The sequence below is a fragment of the Cygnus olor genome, chromosome 9, assembly GCF_009769625.2.
Source record: "Cygnus olor isolate bCygOlo1 chromosome 9, bCygOlo1.pri.v2, whole genome shotgun sequence".
Taxonomy (NCBI): domain Eukaryota; kingdom Metazoa; phylum Chordata; class Aves; order Anseriformes; family Anatidae; genus Cygnus; species Cygnus olor.
Window position 1 is genome coordinate 6741912 of NC_049177.1, and position 23306 is coordinate 6765217.

Below are 23306 nucleotides of genomic sequence, written 5' to 3' on the forward strand. Positions count from 1 at the left end.
TCACTTCTTCAGTGTAGCTGCCTCTTAGATAAAAACAAAACATCCAGGACATAGGGAAAAGATTGATGGGGGTATTCTGGACAAACGTAAGAGCAGCCAGGGTTAATGCTGCTTTCTCCCTAAACCAAGTTTTTGTGTAAAACTGTCTCAAATGTCCTTGGCAAAATGGTTATATTTTCTTCAACTGTACCAATGTTTCACCTGCTTTTGGTACCTTTTTGATACTGTTTTCCATATTTTTTTCTTTAACTTGGGATGAAAATCATAAAATCATCAGGAAAACTATTTTAGATTATACTAACAGCTTTCTTCTGGGCAATTAAAAATGTATCTTATCAGTTTATTAATATGGAAAATTGGATTTCAGTTATATTTTCAGGTTTTTTTTGTATTTATAAAATATGAACAGTGATTTTTGAATGATTCAAAATGGACAAACATTTTAAACCAATACTACTGTGCTATTTATACCACTGAGTGCTAATTCTGATGTCCTAACTTGTATGTTTATCCAGCTATGTGCCATTCATTATTTCAATAGAAATGAGGTTTAGCTTGAAAAAGATTGTTTAAGTTAGTGGAAGATGCATTTTCAGTGCAATCACAGGAAAAATGGATGCTTTTATATTTTTGACAACAAAATTATCACTTCTCTCCCAATATATGGAATAACAGAATGGAGACTTGGACCAGGGTCTTTCCTTGCTTACCAGACTGCCGCAACTATTAAAGCTTCTGTTTTGAATGTCTTTCTGTTCCAGTGAAAAGTCTGTCAAAACTGATAATACTTCCTTGAAATACTTGAAGTTCAATAAAATGGCATATTTTGATACTGAAAAGTGTTGTTCAAAAAGCCATCTATTAATGTAGCAGAAAAATACTCATGATTGTCAGCAGTACAGTTGTATTTACAATCTGTATTTTTTCACATTTTCAAATTTGTATACCGAATGTTAAGAAGTTGGCGAGGATTGAGCTGAATTTTCCTCTGTTCAATTTCTGATTTCACAAGTCAAGGGTTTAACTGATTTAAATAAATAGAAGGATTAGCTGAAGGCCTCATGCTGTTCTGTAACTTTTCAGAGTTGCTTGTGATTGATTCCTGAAATCATCTCAAATAGGTCGCACTGGCCTTTATCTTCCTCCTTGTGCTGCATCTGTTGATAATAAAGAACTTATCTGGGGATTTTTATAAAGGAAGTCATAGTGTCCTGCATTTTAAATGTCATTTCTAGATCTGCCAGTCAGTATTTCAATTGCTGATCAATATTTGTAGGTATGACCTGAACTGAAAAATTTTATAGCCTAATAGAAATTACTTGACTATCTCAAGGAGAAATTTTGTTTTTCAACTGTGTGTCAGTTCCTGTATATCATTTTCTGGTGAGGTTCACTGGAAGATGTTACACTCTATTTATGCATGATTAAAAGCTTAATCCTGTTGCCCATTTTCTGCTTATGCTGTAAGAATGCAGGTTGCTACTGCTTAGATCTTGTGTGTTCAAAGAACTTTGTTCCTGAGTGCTGCATAAATGTTATGAACAATCTGTGTTGTTTAAAGGTCATGGTCCAGGGTTACAGTGCTGAATGCTATCTATTTTGTCACCATTTAATTTACATTGATTTAAATGGTTTATTATTTATGGTTTATTGAACACTCTTTACACATTTAGAATTTGCTTTTTGGCTCATTATTAATTTTTAGCCACTGCTGAAAGGCCCTGTAATTGGTTCAGTCACATGCTGCCAGTTACAGAAATGAAGTAAGTATGCAGGACTGTCATGAATAAACAAGCTTATTAGCTTTAGCATAGAATCAAATGAATATTTTTTTCCTCTAAGAAGCCTAAAATCCTGTGTTTTTTTTTTTGTTCGTTTTGTTTTGCTTGATTCTCAAAGTCTGCTGAAAAGGTAGCTAGGAAGTGAGTTCTTCAAGCACAAATTAAACAGTATCGGTTAGGAATGACAGATTTTGTTAATTCTTTGATGAAAATTGTGAAGTAGGTGAACTCTGAGATCCTTCTTAGGAAGCTGCTTATGTTTGCTACATATATTTGTGGGTAGGGCATTACACTGATGTTTTAATATCTCTAAAGGTAGTATTTCTGGAGTCTGAAAAATAAGGTTTCTGATCCTATTCTATTAAGAAATATGGAACTCTTTAACACAATCAGAAATGAATTTAGAATGAATGAGCTGAGAGAATTAATCTCTTGCTATTCCTGTCACAAAATCTAAATATGAGTACAATGGATGCTTTCTTTTTTTTTTTTTTTTTGGATAAGGAGTTGCAGAAATCAACCCAATGAAATGATCTATATCAGATACTGCTGTCTTATGTATCTCTAGTCTTATAAGTGACTTTCTGATTTCTAAATATTTTAGCAAAAAAGCAAACGTCTAAAGTAATTGAACAGAAAGTAACCCTAACAGATTAAGTGTGTGTTGGAAAACAAAATTTTGAATAGATGATTCTCCCAAACATGTAGAGCACCAGGACAGAGGAAAAAGGTTGGAGTTAAGGGCAAATTTAAGAACCATTCTCAGATTTATTTCTGCAATTGCAACCCAATGAAGTGATAATAAGAGTTTGCACAACTCTAAAAATTTGAAAGGGGTTTAGCCATAAATGATGTATTCTTCAGACAGTACTTGCCTGTGTAAAAATAAAACAATACTGTTTCAATTAAATTAACTCCTTTAATACAGTTACTGCTCACAAAGCCAGATATGCCTTTTGTTTTTATAATGTGAATGTTTATCCAGTAAGGGCTAGGCTGAGGTTGCTAGCTAATTGTATACAATAATCACAGAACTCTGAGACAGTAACAGCTGCTACTTTTGATTTTATCAAACTCTCCACAGATACATAGTGAAAACAGTTTTCTTCCACAAAGAAATTAAGGACTCTTTTTTTTTTTTTTTTTTTTGCCACAGTGTATGGGAACCTTGAGGAATGTTAAAGTTTTAATTATTTTTCAGTGGGTGTGATACCCAGTACTTTCCAAAACCCAGCACTCTGCAAGTCTTGATGATTACTGAAATTGCTGGCTTAAATTTTGATATGGAACTACATCTCCAGACAGATATGTCATTTAAAAACCATAAATGCAGCATATCTTTCATGTGTTTGTTCATGGTCCTTTGGGTAGTGACTTACCATAGTTTACCCTCTTGGCCTCTTGCTCTCTGGATATGCGTGGTTTACTTCTGCTTGCAGTTTTTCATCAGTGACAACAGCTGTTACATTATGGTGCAGAATAACTTCGTTAGTTCATTTTGCTTTTCCCAAGGTCTATTAGAACATCGCTAGTTTGTGTGTTTGTTTCAGTGATGAATCCTTTTCCCTGGGAGGAACTTGTAACAGTACCATTGTTATGTAAGAAATGGGTTAGCTTTGCTTGTTGAACATCTCAGTGAAGTCAGATGCTAAGTTCTGGCATCATATTTGAAGTGAGCTGAGATTAAACAAAAACTCTGACTCTGCTTCTAAGTGAAAAGAATGTGAAAGTAATAGTATTCTACCAACTGAAATATTGAACGGTCTAAAGTTATAAAAGCTTTGGGGTTGGTACTGGCAATGTGTCACTCTGTGAAGTATTCCAGAGATGCTGGAAATGATATTCCTGGAAATAACCATACTGTAATGTTAAAATTTTCTTCTGTTTTTGCATTTTAGCTCCTTGGATGCCATTGCAGTAGGAGATCTGAGTGGTTAAAGAAGGAAGTAACAAAATGTGCATTGCAACTTCATGTTGTAATGATTTTCTTTGAAAGACTTAGTAGTGTTCATATTATTATTATTATCATCATCATCAGGGTTACTCTGGGCAACTGAAATGCACTGACAGCTCGATACCTGAGTAGGAAACTTTGCAGTTGATTATGCCACCTGGCACTAGTCTCAGCTGCACTGGTTTTGCAGAGAAAGAATACCGGTCTTAGCAGTGGAATTTCTTCTGGTTTTCTGCAGTATGGATGAGAGTAGAGTTTAACACCCTTGATTACCAATTAGTGGTTGAAATACCTTGCTAGAAAGTTGTTAGTGGCTTCTGTTTTGAAGGTGACTTCATTATCTACAATATAACTTTTAAAATTGGAGACACGGTGGCCATTTGGATAGAGAAACTTTATTCTTTCTCTGAGGGTCTGTTTTGCAGACATCCTGTTTCTGCTGCCTGTTGTAAGAGCTGCTGTCTGCCTGAGCAGCAATCAGATTAGGAAATGGAATACTGTAGTGCTGAGGCCTAGTGAGAGTATTTTGTGAAAGTTCCCAGAAGAATCAAAATTCAGCAAAGCAAGTTACACAGCTCAAATCACAAATGAACATATTCTCAAGTGCTAAAAGATTGCTGCTGCCTGGCTTCCCACTGAACAGTGTATTACTCACTGAAATTCTACTTTCAAGTCACACTTTGATGTGCTTCTCTTCTCATGTCTAATGTTTGCTGTTCCCTGTTTTCTCAGCTGAGCCTAACCTCTGAAATATTTTATGCAGTAGTTCTCGCCTTTCTCAGGAAATATGCCTCCTAGGTGTTAACTGTTAATTCACACAAAGCCCTGGAACCTATCTGTGCTCTCACCTCAGTTGTGTGAATTTTTCTGCCACTATAAGTCAGTAACACCAGCACTGCAATGTTTGAAGTTGCAAATTTACCAGACCTCCTATTTACCAGGTAGTTTGTTTAATTAATAATTATTCGTTTTACCAGAGTCCTAAAACACCAGGCCACTCCAGCATCTTCTAGAAAACTCCTATAAGTGGCTGTGGAACTCCCATCAGATTTGATGGTGTGACACAAACAGCTGCATTCCTTGCTAATACTGCCAGCAGTAGTTATTTTTTTCCTTAGGGATACAGTAAGGACAGTGTTACACCATACACAGCTACAAGAACAATTAACTGCTCACCAGATTCTAGTTCGGATTGTCTGTGAAAACCTTACTCTCTCATCTGCTTTCCTAAAACTTCCACCTTCTCTACCATTTCTTATCTGGTAGATGAGCTTTGCATATCAGTCTGAAAATATATTTTATAAGGAAAGCTAATAAACACATGAACGGGCTCATGTATACTGCCATGCATGAGGCAGAGCAAAGCCATGAATTGTCTCTTGAGGACTGTGCAAAAACAATTTATAGTACAATGTGCTGGGCCTTATAAATAGTTTCAGTTTTACTAGTTATAAATGACTTTGACAAGACACCCCATACAGATCTATTATACAGTGTGTACAAACATCTTCCTAAAAACCCAGAAAAGTTCAGCAGAATATATCGTTGGTGTGTACTGATGCACTGCTCTGCCACTGCAAATGAGGTCTCCTTCAAAGCATTCAGTCAGCATCCCCTCAGCAAGTTACGGCTTTGAGTTTACACCCTACAGCACTTGAAGAAAGTGCATATTTAGACAAAGACAGAACAGCAGATTCACATAAGCAATTTCATCTAAGGTACCAGATTTGCTGATTTGTTAATACCATTTGCCCATAGCAATTCCATTCTTGGGTTGTCAAGCACATTTGTTACATATGTTAAAGAAAAGACTGTATTAATGAAAAATACCTTATCCTGCAAGTTCTTCCATCTCTTCAATTCTGCACTTAGAGCTGGAGCTTTTGCATACCACCAGTAATTGGTGCCTAGCTTTTAGCGTTTTTCACCTGTAGATATTCAAGATTCACAACAAAGGACAGCAATGTTACTAAAGGAAGGAGAAACTAAGGTTGTGAGACAACGGTTACAGGAAAAGGCAGTGTTAGAGGGAAAAATACAAATCTAGAAAAGGTGAAAGCAAAGAGGAATAGGTTCTCAAGTTGGCATAAAGGTTGTGGAGGACATGGGTGTCCCAGTTCATAGGAGTGCTATATAAAATTATAAGAGAAAAATATATCCGAATTCCAATGGCAAGAGTTAAGAGTTTGAAAAATTCCAGATTTTGTATTGATTATGAAATCCTAATGATGTCCATCCTTGTATTCAAAATGAAATGCATAAGTTAAGGATCCAATAGACAAGAAGTAGGCTTTTAAGCTAAATTTCATATGGAATTGTATCTAAACATTGGCTGTTTTGAATGTAATGATACATGAGCTAAGCCTTCATTGATGTCTGAGAATAGGTAGGAAAGAAGTCTGTAGAGTTGTGTTTAGGCCATCTATTGATGCAACAGAAACAAGCCAAGATTGTCAGTAATACATTTACATTTGCAATCTGCATTTTTTTCACATTTTCAAATTTGTATGCTGGATGTTAAGAGGTTGAAGAGGGTTGAGCTGAATTTTCCTGTGTTCCATTTCTGATTTCACAAGTCAACATTGGTGCGATATCAACATTCTTCTAGCTACAAGTACAGAGCATAAGGCTGTATGGGCTGCTGTGGGGAAAGCTAACTCCATCCCAGCCGGACCCGGTACAGCCTTTCATCTCCTTTACTGGTACATTCCCAGGGTGCTGCCCTCACAGAAAGTGAGGGGCTTCTGAGGTCATTGTGAGCTGGAGCTGTGCAAGGAACTCTACCTATTCCTGTCCTGGCAGTAGCCAGGAGACATTTGTAGAAACACGCCTTCTTTTTTTCCAGGTTGGAAGAAGGCTTTGTGGAATAGTTTGTTCACATACTGATAGTATTTTTCTAAAACTCAACTTATCCTGTCTAACCTGGTTAATACAGACCATAGGTATTTTTTAAAGTTTTTTTAAAGACTAGTTGCTAAGTATGGACCTGGAGATAGGTTGAAATGAGTTGAACTAAAACAAACCTGTTCTGCTTAGTTCTACATTATAAACACTGAAAAGGAAACAAAAATATTTATATATATATATTTAAAAAAGACTCACTACTGTATAAATAGATTCAAGATGCTGAAGAAATTATTTCAGCTCCTTTAGCTCAGTTAATTGCTTCTGTTTTTTCTCTCTCTTCTGTAGAAGTCTGGGGTTCTTACTATTCCAGAAGGAGTGCAAACTGCCTCCAGTATTCAGCACTGAGGTACTTTTACCTTTCAAAAACTAGTATGTACAAGTAAACGCATGCTTTGAAAGCAGGTATTGTTACTGACTGATGTTAGTGGTTTTAAACTTGTAGTCTGTGCTTTAAATGGCACAATGATAGTGCCACATCTGCAGCGAAGCAGCAAACCAACGTCTTGAGAATCAATGAGATACTAGTCAGTACATTCTTGATGCGCTGTTTATTTTTTTCTTCTTTTGCAGAAAAATAGCCATTTGAAAAACTGTTGGACCCAATTCTCAGCTGGTGTTTCTAAGACCTATTGCATTGATTTTAAACTCTCAAAGGCAATGGAAGCTTTGAGATGGTGACAATACAGATCACAGTGTACAAAGAATACTTCAGATGTAACAGGCTGTAAAACAGCTATATTAAATCTTATATACAGTGGTTAATGATTCTGTTTGAAAATTGCATTGTATCTTAATGTGTTCTCCCCTTTGCTGCTTCTTCTTGAACCACCCAAGAGCCAAAATAAGCCACCTGTGATTGCAGTCTCATAGAATCAGGATAATTGCCCAGATCAATAGTTACGGTCAACCTACAGACAAATAAGAAAGGAAGGTGAAAGTGTCTGACAAGTGATTTAATGCTTCACCTTTTCATAACTCTTTGCTGTCTGCGTCATGTGGCACTGGGCTCACTGTAGCAGCTTAGAGCAAATTCTGAGGAAGGGGATGGAGATGGAGGGTGGGGAGCTCTCTCTCTTAGCCTTAAATCTATGGAAGAATAGTAAGGCATGCCAGAGGAGACAATTGTATAACTGCTTTTTTCTGGTACCATTTAACTAGTCAGGAGAGTCAGACAAAATCTTTGTTCAATGCATCTCTAGCACTGCTCTATACGCTGTCTTTGAAGGAGACACTTTTTTTTTTTTTTTAGATCCACTTACTTTGACAGTTAATATTACAAAACATAATCTGGAATCTATCAAATGAAGTGTAAAGATATCTGACATTTCAGCATGTATTCAAATGAGACCCAAACGCAGCTGCCTGAGCATTCACTGTCATGATCAACTGCCATTTTTCAAAGAAATTTGGAAAGAGTTAGAAAATTCATTCTTTCAGTATGACTAATCATGTAAATATTCTCATCTACAAATGTAACAGGAAGGGGTTTTAAAAATCACAGCCCAAGCAATACCATTTTCTAGTATGGCATTAGTGATATCTTGGAATGTGAGATAAATTTTGCATTGATCAATCGATTGTCCAGTCTGCAGCCTCATCATTTTTGGTGTGATGAGCCATTTGTTTCCAGGTGTAGGACCTACATCAAATGCAATTATCACTTAATCCATCTTGAACAATATAAAGTGCATGAAGGCTTACTGGATCAATTAAGAAGTTAGATCACTTCATCAGCATAATAATACAAGATTATTTTAAAAACTGATCTCTTTTCTTTTATACAATCAGTTTTGTATATATGAGGCAAAGCTGAGGGCAGACCTAAATTACACATGAAACTATTTTATTATCAAAACAGCAGTCCTAAGATTGAAATCAGGTTATTACTGAGTCAGTTAAATAAACCAAAACATAATATAAACAAATTCCTGTGCACAGTGCCATTCTTTATGCAGTTTTTACATCAAACGTTTGTTTGTTCTAATTCATAAATAAATTCTAGGCAATTGCCTGGTACTGAAATTCACCTTTCTTATCTAGAATTTCAACCCTTAATTTGCATAAATGCAGTTTATCAAAGAGTGCTAAAGCAGTCTATTACTATGGAAACTAAGCATCAGTTGTTGGTGAATTAATTGAAAGAAGATATCTACAATTACAGAACATATTATGGAAATTTTCAAGTGGACATAATGTTGGGTGGGAGAAGAGTAAATCATTTTGGAAAGGGAGAAATTTTAAATTAATGCATTTAGTGGCCTTTGAGATTTCTACATATAAGTCCTTGAATGGCTTCTGGAATTATTGGCAAGACATGGTGTGTTTTTATGTGATGTGTTAACTGCAGTAACTAATCTTATTTTAAAATCCCCGGATAACTTTTCTGATTGTTCTCACTTTGAAGTAACTGCAATGACTATTTTTTTAATGATAAAACATTTAATCAAATGCAGTGAAATGCACAGCATATATAACTGAACACATGCACAAATAAACCTGGGGGAAAGCATGACAACTTTGACATAAGCTAGTAAAAGATGGGGTAAAAAATCAATTGAGCCATCAACAGCTGTTTTCTTGACAAGTAGCATGGAACGAAATGGTCACAAAGCAGTCTTAGTACCTAAGGTGCTATTCAATGAACGTGATTGAAATCCTATTTATAAGACAATGGGAGTCTTTCCATAGACTTCCAGCTGGCTATGAATCAGATCCAATAAGTTTTGTTATGTTTTTCTTTGATTGAAGTGTTCTCTCCTGTGCCATTTTGTCTCACTTAACAATTTTTCTGCAATATAAAATATATCTACAATATAAAATATAATTCCTATCTAAATATAATTAGGCCTGTAACAAGTCTAACATATTTTTGTGTTAGAAAAACCTCACTGAAAAAAAATAATATTAAAAAAGTAGTATTATTACAGAAAACCATTCAAAATTATTTTAAGATTTACATGAATTCTAGCATGAATTTCACATATGAAATAGTCCTCTGTAGTCCTTGTTTTATTTGAACATATAAGTGATGTAGACAGTAAGGAAATACTTCAGGTTTTTTAATATCTCACAAAATTTTATTCTTTCATATGAGTACGTAAGGGCTTTTAGTAACTATATGTTTAAAAATAGAAAGTTTACATAGAGGGTGGCTTGATTTATCTCTTTTTTTTTTTTTTAAATTTACAGTAATGTTATCTTTCAGTAAATATGGCGAACAGAGGTGCTTGATCTCAAAATCATCTTGAAAGTCATTCTTTTAGGTGCAATTCAATTCCAAATCTTTTGGAAATAATCATTTGCCTGCTCAAGCCTGTTGACTTTCTCCAAATTTCTACCTTTTTTTTTTTTTTTTAGCTTTGAATTTAGATCGTTATTTGATCCTCTGAAAACTGTTTTTTTTTTTCTCCAAAAAGAGCTGCAGTGGATGAGTTTTTAGAAAATTTTCTTCTCTCTTGATTGTTAGGTAGCAAACAGCTGTTAAGTTCTGCAGGAGGAGGGCAGGGGAATTCATTTAGAGAGAATTCACATATTTGAGTCTTGGTTTCCCTCTTGTAAAGTATAGATTTTTATCACAACTTTTGCTAATAACATAATGTCACAGGCACTGCACAGTAAGAACTTGGCAGATATGCCAAGAGGGGTAAGAAAAATTGGTTTAGTATGCTACATACCAGTATACAAAAGAGATGGCCATTGTAAGCAACTATACGAATAACTTCTATTTAATAAGACCTGTTTGTTGTCAAGAATGAGCAAGACAAGTAGAAAATAAATTTTGTTATATGCACCTCCAGGAGAGTGCAGAGATAGTTTATAGTTCCTGTATGTCCTGCACAATTCTGTCTGAAGTGGACAGAAGAAATTTCCTTTATATATGTTGTTGCAGCATATAATAGTCTTTGTATTTAAAAATATATCTTTAAAATCTTAGAAAGAAGGAAAAATGTACACAAGTTAGGGGATCATTTGGAAGGTCAGGTGAGTCAAGCATCTCTTCTCAGGTAATATGTGATGCTGAGTGATTTCTACCTGAGGTATACTTGAAGAAGGTAGAAATGAGCCCTGCTGTCAGGTTGAGATGGGAATGATATTTCATATACTCTGTAAAGCAATCAATTTGCTTTTTCAGTTTTATACCCAAAAACCTAACTTTGAAGCTTGCTAAGTAAATCTCATCTCTGTTTTAGTACTGCACCTTTCTGTCACTGAACTGCTGTGTTGGGTGAGGGAAGCTGGCAAATTTATGCCATTCAGAGGTGTGAATTCAGCACATGCGTGTGCAGCCACTTCCAGAGCAGAGAGAGCTGGGACTGGGGCATGTGGAGGAAAACTGGGGGCTGATGGTCTGCTTCATGCAAGCTCAGTAAGGTAAGGGCTAGGTAACCAGGCAGTGCCTTTTATCAGGGAGAGCCACCAGCAAAAGCAGTAACGTGCCCTTTATGCAAGAAATAAGTATAGGTACTCTTTGCTTCCTAGGGAGCCCCAAAGCATTGTGGCCCCAAGAAAAATATTACTAATTATTGAGCAAGGGGAAGTTGTTGCAAATGTTGGTATGTACACTGACGTCCAGAATTACTGAAAAATTCAATGCGAAAAAAGGTAAGCCACTATCGTGAATATGGCACGTAAGGTGCCATGTGACCATAGTCTGTGGTTGGTTGTATGCGCTTTTTATGTGAACAGAATGTTAAAGAGGAAATGGATAATATGGAAAAATGGCATGGCTTTGTTGACAAGGAAACCAAAAGGAGTATGTAAATAACCACTAATATTAAATAGAAACAGAATTAATTTAAAATACTCTCATGTGTCTGTAATAAAAATATAGTTACCCAGCAGCATAATGCTTCAGAAAAATGGGTACTTCTAGACTGCAGAAAAAATCCAGTTGAGTTCAAGGTTTAATTAATTTTATATACTGATTTATGCTTATAGAAATGGTTTAAAAATATATTCACAAAAATGCAAAACCCTTTTCTTTCTAGATTGCAGTGAAATGAAAGTATGACCTGCCAATTGATTTGGAAAATTACTGAAGGAGTAGAATCTTGAAAGTATTAGTATTTCAGAATAAAATATTTCTCTAAAGATTTAAAATGACAGTAGCTTCAGTTTTGAATCATATGCTATCACTGCCAATATGAGTTATCTGTAGATTCACTATTTACAGGAACATTTCAAACAAAGATAAATACTTGGAAGGGAAAAAGCCTGCATCTTAAAATGAGAAATGCTATGTATTACATTTAGTTTATCAAGGAAATGATAATATAGCATTTTTAGCTCAAAGCAGTAAAGTGATTAAGTGATCTGAACAACTAGTGGCAATATCCATCCTAATTACTTTCCTTTTGATTACATAGTATCTTCTGAAAGCATAGCCTAGCTCATAGCAAAATACAAATGTCATCATCAACATTTTCAATGCAGGACAGCAAAGTTACCTAGGCAAATGGCCTGGTTCTTAAAGACTGCATTAGAGGTTTTGTGCATGTCTATCTGTTCTTACAACATTGCTTAGGAAATATATCTTTTTCTCTCTACTTAGAAGAGTCAAATTTGTCACTAGGAGGGATGATTTTTAGAGGCGAGTTCTACAGTCACAGGCAGCTTTTGAAAAGTCTTTCCTTTCTCTTCCTCTCTAACAGAACAGTGGAAGAAAGGGAGCAGTAAGGGGATTAGTAGCTTCATGTTTGAAATTGGCACTTGCTAAGCCAAAAAATGGAGGTAGGGGGTTCCTTTTTTTTTTTTTTCCCCCTATAAAAACTTCAGGAATAAATGCTGTGAAGGTTGAAGAGCTATTTAAGATGATTAAAGATGCTGGCATAAGAAAAATGAGTATACACTGCCCATGAATAACTTTATGGTGGAAATTAAGGAAAACTATGCATGGAATGATATTCTGGAGCAGCCGTCCCCAGGAGCAGAGGGGACATGAGCCCATTTGTTGCTAGGATGGAGTTCATTATAGTCAGAAGAAGTTGTTTGATGTGCTTGTCTGCAATAACTGATTGGATGACTCTGCTATGTCTGATGTGCCTTACCCTATCCATTCACAGTTTCATTCTGCCCAAAGAAAGTAGGTGCCTTGGGAGATGTAAGCCGGGAGATGGTGGCAATTTTTTAGCTAGTTTGAACTTAATGATCACCACTGTGATGAAACTTTGGATTTAATCTTATATATGATAGGTAAAGGATGACATGATTTAAGCATCAAAGCCACGCATGCGTTTTGTGACAAGTATTTGTTGATGGGTATGTTAGGATATCAGTCATGGGAAAGATGATGACTTTGATCTTTCTACATAAAATTCTCAACATTTTGTAGCTAAGCATTGAAACTTTATCAAGTTTGCTGTCAGTAGTAAATTTAATTAAACACTGAAAATGTTTAGCAATTGAAGGATCCCACAGAAATATTAAAAAATAAAAACTGGTACCTAAGAAGGTTTTGATGCATTTTTACAGACTTTGTACAGAGAAGGTCAGATGAGACGGTCATAGTAATCACTAGCTCCTATGAGTCTTTAATGCTGCAGTGTTTGTGAATATCTTTCTTGGTACAATACATTGCTAAAATATGGGTTTTAGTAGAATTTCTAGAATTTTATCTGGTACTGAGATAGTTATATCCTAATTATGAGAAAGTTTTAAGTTTTGAGATTTATTTTTCTCTGAGCATTTTATTACTCATTCTTTTCACAAAATTCGATAAAAATATTGCTGGATGTATAGACATTTTAGTATTTTGACCATCTACAGCTGTATTCATGATATAATTCCATAACTTCTTTTAAAATAATAGTGGAATACCTGAAGCAGATTCATTGAATTTACTGATGTCTGGTTTCCTTAAACATTTATAGTGCTATACTCTCCATTTGATTCAGAAGTATTATGGAGAGTCTCTAGGTAGTATACAGCAGAGAAAAAAGCACCAGTTTAGAAAGTATATGGATTTCAAAAATGCAAATAGGGTACAGTGAAAAAGTTATGGTATTTGGTATGTCAAGATAATACTGTCTTCTGTGAGGTTTTGACGTCTTTCTGTAGACCTTATATTGAAGCAAATATTAAGAGATTATATAGCTTCTACATACTTTCTTTTATTTGAAGCAAGGCTTTCACTGAAGAGTGGCTTTTCTTGTAGCTATGTTTCTCTAGGCCTAGTGGATTAATCCAAACTACCTCAGTACATTCATAAATGTCATTTGAATTGTGATGAAATTAATTAGTACTGCATGTCAGACTGTAACAAATTGCTGCATTTATCTAAAACTTCAGTTTCTTTAACATATAAGCTTAGAGTAAATAGAGTTGTTTGCTTAAACTAGAATTTCCATTGAATTCTTATCATAATTCAGGGAAGTACTCACCGAGGGACCTTCTTTAGTGGTAGTAAATGGATCTATTGATTTTCATTCAGTGTTATAACCTACTGCCCATGCTTGGTCTATAGTTACTGCAGCTACCATCTTTTACAATTTTTTCTTCCTATTATTCATGGAAGAATTTTTCTTAAACATACACTTTAAACACATGATTAAGTGCTGTTTTCTTGCCTGGATTATGGTTTGGTTTTACCCATGGCTGGTTCTGAATATCTGATTTGAATAGAAAATTGTAGGTGTTGATTCTCAGAGAAGATTCCATTAGATTCTCCTTTTGATACTTCACCAGGGTTGTCAAAACTGCCATTCACACATCACCACTGAAGTATTCTTACCTTTCAGTTTGATTACCTGGAACCTAATTTTTAATAAAATTGAGGACACATGGCAAGATTCACTTGTGCTTCTGAGAGATCTCACGGGGTGGTGCTGGCGGTGATGAAGAGAGCAGGGAGATCAATTTAGAAGCTGCAAAGTAGTTTATGCAATTTAATTAATTTACATACTGGAGATACTATTAAAAAAGATACAGTTGGACTATGAGAACATTTGGGAGTTTTTTGGTTGCATTTTTGTTTGCAGGAATTTGGATTTTTTATAATCTATTTAAATATGAGACAGGTAAAGTAGAATTAAAAAAAAAAAGTGGTTACTTCGTAGTGTGTAAATTGCATATACATGTTGCCATACATGAATTTATGTAGAATTAGAAACATGAGCTATATGACTGTGATTTAATCTATATTAAATAAATTCTTCAAACCCAATTTCAATGAAGAAAGTCTATCTTAACAGAATCACAGAGTCATCTAGGTTGGAAGAGACCTCCAAGATCACCGAGTCCGACCTCTGACCTAACACTAACAAGTCCTCCACTAAACCATATCACTAAGCTCTAAATCTAAACTTCTCTTAAAGTCCTCCAGGGATGGTGACTCAACCACTTCCCTGGGCAGCCCATTCCAATGCCTAACAACCCTTTCAGTAAAGAATTTCTTCCTACTATCCAACCTAAACCTCCCCTGGTGCAACTTCAGCCCATTCCTCCTCGTCCTGTCACCAGGCATGTGGGAGAATAGACCAACCCCCACCTTGCTACAGCCTCCTTTAAGGTACCTGTAGAGTGCGATAAGGTCGCCCCTGAGCCTCCTCTTCTCCAGGCTGAACAACCCCAGCTCCCTCAGCCGCTCCTCGTAAGACTTGTTCTCCAGACCCCACACCAGCTTCGTTGCCCTTCTCTGGACTCGCTCCAGCACCTCCATGTCCTTCTTGTAGCGAGGGGCCCAAAACTGAACACAGTACTCGAGGTGCGGCCTCACCAGAGCCAAGTACAGGGGGACAGTCACTTCCCTAGTCCTGCTGGCCACACTGCTTCTTATACAAGCCAGGATGCTGTTGGCCTTCTTGGCCACCTGAGCATGCTGCTGGCTCATATTCAGCCGACTATCAACCAACACTCCCAGGTCCTTCTCTGCCAGGCAGCTTTCTAACCACTCATCTCCCAGCCTGTAGCGCTGCTTGGGGTTGTTGCGCCCCAGGTGCAGGACCTGACACTTGGCCTTGTTGAACTTCATACAGTTGACCTCAGCCCATCGGTCCAGCCTATCCAGATCCTCCTGCAGAGCCTTCCTACCCTCGAGCAGATCGACACACGCACCTAACTTGGTGTCATCTGCAAACTTACTGAGGGTGCACTCGATCCCCTCATCCAGATCATCGATAAAGATATTGAAGAGGACTGGCCCCAGTACTGAGCCCTGGGGGACTCTGCTAGTGACCGTCCTCCAACTGGATTTGACTCCATTCACCACGACTCTTTGGGCCCAGCTACCCAGACAGTTTCTAACTCAATGAAGCATTCATCAGTCGAAGCCACGAGCAGCCAGTTTCTCGAGGAGAATGTTGTGGGAAACGGTGTCAAAAGCCTTACTGAAGTCAAGGTAGACCACATCCACAGCCTTTCCCTCATCCACTAAGCGTGTCACTTTGTCATAGAAGGAGATCAGGTTCGTCAAGCAGGACCTGCCCTTCATAAACCCATGCTGACTGGGCCTGATTGCCTGGTTGCCCTGTAAGTACCGCGTGATGACACTCAAGATAAGCTGCTCCATGAGCTTCCCTGGCACTGAGGTCAAATTAACAGGCCTATAGTTCCCCGGGTCTACCCTCTGACCCTTCTTGTAGATGGGCGTCACGTTTGCTAGCCACCAGTTGACTGGGACCTCCCCCGATAGTAAGGACTGCCGATAAATGATGGAAAGCGGCTTGGCCAATTCTTCTGCCAGTTCTCTTAGCACCCTCAGGTGAATCCCATCCGGCCCCATTGACTTGCATACATCCAAGTGCTGTAACAGGCCACCAACCATTTCCTCATGGATTGTGAGGGCCACAATCTGCTCCCCATCCCCTTCCACCAGCTCAGGGTACTGGATATCTAGAGAACAACTGGTCTTCCTGCTAAAGACTGAGGCAAAGAAGTCATTAAGCACCTCAGCCTTTTCCTCATCTCTTGTAACTAAGTTTCCCCCGCATCCAGTAAAGGATGGAGATTCTCAGTCCTCCTTTTCGTGTTAATGTATTTATAAAAACATTTTTTGTTGTCTTTAACAGCAGTAGCCAGATTGAGCTCCAGATGAGCTTTGGTCTTTCTAATTTTGTCCCTACACATCCTTATAACATCCTTATAATCCTTCTGAGTGGCCTGCCCTCTTTTCCAAAGTTCATAAACCCTTTTTTTTTTTTTTTTTTTTTCCCTAAGCTCTGGCCCCAACTCTCTGTTCAGCCAGGCTAGTCTTCTTCCATGCCGGTTCGTCTTTGGGCACGTGGAGACAGACCGCTCCTGAGCCATTAAGATTTCCTTCTTGAGGAGTGCCCAGCCTTCCTGGACTCTTCTGCCCTTCAGAACTGCCTACCAAGGGACTCTGCCAACCAGTGTCCTGAAGAAAAAGGGTAGCGAAGTTATTCCTTTTTATATATGCTATTTAAAAATTGTTGTTTACAACATACTGGCTGTTAAAGTAGACAACCCACTATAAAAATAATGCAGTATGTGAAATGAACTGAGGTAACTTGTAGGTGATACTTCTAAAGGCAAGGTGAAGTTACTATTTGAGGTTGTATAATTCTGGTTTAAGACAGAGTAAATAAAGAAGGATTAATATGAGGTTATGTGGAATGCTACCAAAATCCACAGTGGCTGGAAGTCATGCAATTGTCCTTTTTACTTCAGCAACTCTTTGTAAGGACTAAGATACTAAATTCAGTTAATTTGTAACAGAACCATGTGTGTCGGCTGTAAAATTAATTCTGAAAGCCAGTTCTATGAAATTTACTACAGAAATGCATAAATTCACAGATGATTTTTTTTGTCTTGAATGAGTTTATAGAATGAGTTTCTAAAGTTAACTGTTCTAGTCCTTGTTTGGCAGCAGCCCATGGAAAGAACTAAATGAGATGTTGCTAGATCTTTAGGAAGAACTGAAGTGTTGCTGAGACATATGCAAGCCTTGGAAGGTCTTAGGGATCTGTTGGTTGATATAGGTATCATTGCAAGAGTGGGATAGCCTACTCATCTTAATAACCTAACAAATAACCTAATTATAAATGTGTTTAGAGACTGCAGCTTATGCTGCCTGTATAACATCAACAAGCCTTTCCTCCAGCATGTTTGCTCCCAACCTGTCATGCAACAAGATGTGTCCTTGCTCAGGTCACGCTTCCTGTGTGATTGAATAGATACACATTAAGTGGTATTTTGTTATGGATGGAGAGAATTAACCTTTAGTCTAAAGAAGAGAAATTGTATCTCTAGCTAATCAGTAGCGTTCCTGTGTGATGTGATCTAGGTATTCCTGCTCCGGCAGGGGGATTGGACTAGATGATCTTTTAAGGTCCCTTCCAGTCCCTAAAATTCTGTGATTCTGTGGAGCTGGGTGACTGCTTGGTCTGTTCATTGATATTTGGTGTCCAATTGCTTTCATGTAATATACTTCATAAATCCAAGTCCTACCACCACCTCCATTGCTGACTGCTAGACAGTAGTTTTCCTACGCCTCTCTTTGTATGCTGGTCTGTGTGATTGGTCCATTGCATCAATGTCATCTGGCTCTGTGTTGCAAAGCAGCTCAAATATCCGATTCAGTGGTTGTTGCTTCAGCCTTATTTGCTGCTGGGAGTGGCTCAGAAAGGGGCACATATGGAGCAGTAGGTGGAGCTGGGACTGGGTGGGTATCTGTTCAGTATTTTGAATTCTACAGGCACTGCACTGAGCTGAACTCTGCAGTCTAAAGAGAACCTTAGCATGTGTATAATCTCTAACCAGTGAAAGATTTGCTTGGCAACAGAGCTATTGTTTTCTCTGTAAGACCAGTCGATGGCATTACTAGTCAAGGGATAAACCCGATTCAAAAATTTAGCTTTTTGTTCCTATTTTGTTCCTTAAGTTTGAAACACAAAGAAATTCAGCTCTTGTAGCTGGCAAGCCCTTCTCTGCCCTCCCACACAGTGGAATTAAAAGCTCTGAATAATATTCTAGTTTGTCCTTTTAAAACAGTTAAAACAAAACTAAATTCTTAGGGTTTGTTTCTCAGAAACATCATGAGAGCAGGAGATACTTAAGTTAGCCAGTAGCAAATGGCAAGGAGGTGGATGATCCTGCCAGCCATGCAAAGAATAAAGCGTCTGATACTGATGAAAAGATTGCAAGTTTGACCTCTGCCTGGCTTGAATAATTTGTACCTAGGAGTAACTTGGCACCTCAACTCAGAGCTTTTGAAAAGAAAGTCTCTTCAGATGTGCATCTCTGGCAAAGCATCCTTTTCCCTTTAATCAATAAAAAGAACAATTTGATTACATTAGTCGCATCTGTTTTCAGATACTTTTTCTGACTGATTTTGATCAAGAATTTGAAACTCAATAATACGGTATTCTTCATAGAATCATAGAATGGCTCGGGTTGGAAGGGGCCTCAAAGATCAACCAGTCCCAACCCCCCTGCCATAGGCAGGGATGCCACCCACTAGATCAAGTTGCCCAGGGCTTCATCTCACCTGGTCTTGAATACCTCCAGGGATGGGGCATCCACAACCTCTCTGGGCAACCTGTTCCAGGGCTTCACCACCCTGCTGAGTGAAGAATTTCCTCCTAATCTCTTGACCTAGAAATTGATCAACCTTACTTGTGCAAAGTATCTGGTTCTTAACTGTATCTAATTAAACTGATGTTTAACCTCATACAGGAATCCCTTTTATGTGGTTATGCAAAGTATGGCTGCTGACTGTATGTAGTGATGTAGCTTCAGTATCTGAACAGTCCTTCACCTGGGCTTTGAATATTGTTGTTCAGAAGAAAATGTTTCCTCAGATTAACGTTTTTTTTTTTATACAGGGGAATAAGGAGCACATGTCCCTGTGGGAAATGCCTCATTCTTGAGAGGCGCACAAAACACTGCCTCTCCAGAGAGAAAAGGATAATTACTGATTTGTTGGAAGAAAGGGTAAAATTCACTGCTGGTTAAACTGAGGTTTTAAAAAAATGTGCAAGACTGGGGGTAAAGGTGAGCTGCTAGTCCCTTGAAATGCTTGTTATGGAAGCTCTAAGTGCATGGAAAGTTTTGTTTCTTTATGCCTCATCTCCTTCCACTGCGTGTCCCTGATGCTGCAAAATTAATTTGGTTTTAATTTAAAGACTAACATTGAGGTTGAAATGCATTGTGAGCTCTCGGAATTATTCTCCTCCTTGAAGTTATGGCCATTTGCTTTCTAGAAAGGAATGATGTAATTTGAATTCCAATGCATGTCACTCTGAAATAATGTTGCATGGTAGACTGCTCCTATATGCATTTAACAAAGTTGTCACATATCACACAACCTGGGAAAGAGACTATAATGGGAAGGTTGCAGATGGTAGCTTATTAAAACATATTCTGTAGCAAGCCTGGCTAGCCAATGAAACTGAGTCAAGCAGCACTCCCTTAGATTTTTTAGCTGAAGTTATTTACCTTTGAAAGTACAAAGTTATGGGAGCAAGTAGGTTATGAGTACCTCTGGAAAAGAAAGCCACATGATGTGATTTTTTTTTTTTTTTTTTAACCGGGATGTTTTATAGAAGTGATGCAGGTATTGCAAGATCTGCTTTTTAATTACCCCATGCCCAGCAGGGTGTATATTCCCCTATGTAACCTATAGGCAGGAATTAAGAGCCTGAAGACAAGAGGACTTTGTGAAATAGCCAGGAGGTATCAGGTTTTATGTGATAAAGAAAATGAAGGTCTGCTGTCCTATCTCTTTTTTTAAATGAAACATTCAACATGATGTGATCACTTGCTAGATAAACATAATTAATTATAAATTACCATTAAATTGTTATTCATTTCCTTTCCAAATCTCTGGCACTTTGAGTTCCTTCAATGACTATTGTGCTGACTAATCTCACATTGACTGGAGATGATAAAACACCCCTTGAAATAAGAATTATTCTTATTTGCTGAACACCAAGGTTTGCATTTAAAATTGGACTAATGATACAGTATCAGGTGGCTAGAAATTGTTTGTTATGGATGATGAACTGAATGCTATATACATTATTTTTAACTCCTTCCAGCTTTCTGCACATAGCAGATTTTGTAACAGATATGTTGTCCTTAGGTTTGCTCAAGATCTACCCTGAAAGTGTTGTTCACTGAAAAATACTGGGCTTTGCAAAATGTCCTTAGCTTTCCAGTTGCATTTCTGTCTCTGCAGGAAAGGAAATTGAAATAATGGAGATGTGACTATCATGCATAAAATATTTTTATTTATTTTTTGTATAAAAATAACTTACCAATAGGTCTTGGTGGAACTTTTTAAACACAAATTGTATGGACTTACCTGAGCTAAGGTGGCTATTCCATAATTTTACAGGGTCATATTTGCCCTGCTCTCTGTGGAGATAGTGATAAGGAAGGATGCAGAAATCCTACTCTTCCTCATTAATTGTTTCCACTATAAAGTCTAGCAATGCTTCTCTACTTCTGCAGCTTTTGAAGTCTTGAAATGTGAGACTTTCTGGTATGTGTTTCTTTCTTTGTTATGATGAGGAGTAGCATTGTAGAAGTTAAAGCATCCTGAAATCATCAGAAAAAAATGGTATTGTAGTACCTATAATTGTCTGGTTTCTCTTTATTTATTTATTTATTTATTTATTTATTTCCCCAGCTCAGGTCTGGGCAATAAGAAATTAGTAAACTCTTGTGTTTTTGCACTATGTATATGTTTCTTGTCTCTATGCTCAAACATGTCACGAGGCTTGAGAGAGACAAGGTCTGAGCAGACGCAACCAAACTCTGCCATTCTCCATATTAATAAAACGTTGTATGATTGCATTGGCATAATACAGACTCTAGAAAATCCAGTTCACTAGGCTGGTTTGTAAGCCAAATCTTCGTCTTGTATTAACAGAGTGGCTCTGAGGACGGTGAGAATAAATGCACTTCTGCCCCAGCTAATTAACAAATTCTGCTCTCTTCTTAAATATCTCTTGTGACACCTTGGAAAGGTGCTATCCTATAGCTGTGTTTTGGCAAGCCCTTAAACCTACGGTGCCTGGGACAGAGAAATCTTATACTGTAGTCCTCAGCAGACCATTTTCAGGTGCTACATTAAATACCATGGATGCTTCTGTTTGTCAAATACATTTGCCAGTAGGGAACAGAAAGTGATTTGAGTTTGAGAGAGGGCAAACATTTCCAGCCTTTGGAGTTTTTAAATCAGTCTCTTTCACACTCAAGAGCTCATTTTTTGGCTTTGGGGAAAAAGATTCAGAAGAGGCTAAAGGAAAAAACAAAAAACAACACAGTAGGTGAATTTTCTTTCTCTGACCATCTAAAGAAACCCCATGTGGAAACATAAAGCAATGCATTTCTGTTGCTGGACAAAATTCCTTGTGGATTTCTGAATGATGTATAGTAATCTAATCTGGAAGTTTCTGTAGCCCCAGAAAGATTCCTGCAGTGTATAGCACAGTTGCTGAGACACGCACCCAACTATCTTCCCCTTCCCCCTTTGCCCCCCCCCCCCCCCCCCCCCCCATTTTGTATTCTTTTACCTACTTTTAATGTGTTTAACTAACTTAGACAAGTACATGTTTATTTATGTTTATTTGTTTGGCTGGATAAGCTTGTGTTGTGATTTCTAATTTTATAACAACACTAGGAAATGAACTGTGAGACCATTTGAACTTTGTTCCTCAGTGAATAATTCACTAGGAAAAGGTTTGATGAGAAAAGAGCACTGCAAGTGAAAATTGTCTTCATTTGCTTCTAATCTCCTAACACAAAGCACCCTTAGGAGCAAGTGTTTTTACAGACCTTAGCTAGGCATCAATGTGAAACCATCACAAACTGCAGGATATCAAGAACTTTGTCCAGCTTGACTCCCTGACGCTACTCCATATTTTGTCCTCCAGGTAGATTATTACTTCATTTTTCCCTGGTGACTAAAATGGATGATGAATATCATTCACTAAAATAAAACTTTTTAAATTTAGCAGGTAGAGATAATTTGTATTGCAAAGTTCTAAAACAAAGCATTTGCCTAAAGCATTTTCTTTTCCACAAATCTAGTTCAGAATAAACCTTGGGAAGGTATAACTGCCCAAAAGAAAGCTAGGCACGTGCTAATATTTAAAATATTTTAATACCATACATGCAAGTGTGCATGGACACCAACCCAGGCAAATAATAGAAAAGCCTAACTCTTAAAACCAGTGTTACTTTTTTCCCTTCAAGTTTCCAAATATTATCCCTTAGAAGTTTTTAGTAAGAGTTTCATGTAGATTCACTTGGCACTTCTGTTAGAAATTCCCTTTGTATATGTCTTCAGTACTGTGTGAGTTATCTTTTGCAAATATATATAGATATATATATATATTTACCTTACTGTAGACATTTATAGAGATGTTAGGCAATATTACGTACTTTCTCTGATGTAATGAAATTTTAAACACAGCCGATATGATGAAGTTCTAAAGTCAGGTTTGATTTTACTTCTGAAGACGGTGAAACTCCTTGCCCTGGAGGAATATAATGCAGGCAAAAAGTTGAAAGGGTCTCAAGCTGGGAGTGGCCAAATCCAAAGGAAGAAATAGCTGTGAGCTATTGGATACTACTCATGGTTGAATTAACTCTTAAGCTATACTTCATGAAGGCCTGGAGAACATCACAGTTCTTACACTCTTCTGACTGCTGCTTGCCACTGTTAGAGACAGTGGGTAACAGCCTAGGCAGAGCTTTTA

General features: G+C 37.4%; 2 long non-coding RNA genes across 4 annotated transcripts in view; both read left to right on the plus strand.

The window, feature by feature from the left end:
* The window catches only part of LOC121075154, a 28480-nt gene extending 20559 nt beyond the window's left edge, over positions 1–7921 (plus strand). The window contains exons 2-3 of the long non-coding RNA XR_005822757.1: positions 6928–6988; positions 7213–7921. This is a non-coding gene — a long non-coding RNA (uncharacterized LOC121075154). The remainder of the gene's footprint in view (positions 1–6927; positions 6989–7212) is intronic.
* Positions 1–23306, plus strand: part of LOC121075153 — a 140903-nt gene that overhangs the window by 30659 nt on the left and 86938 nt on the right. The window lies entirely within an intron of this gene.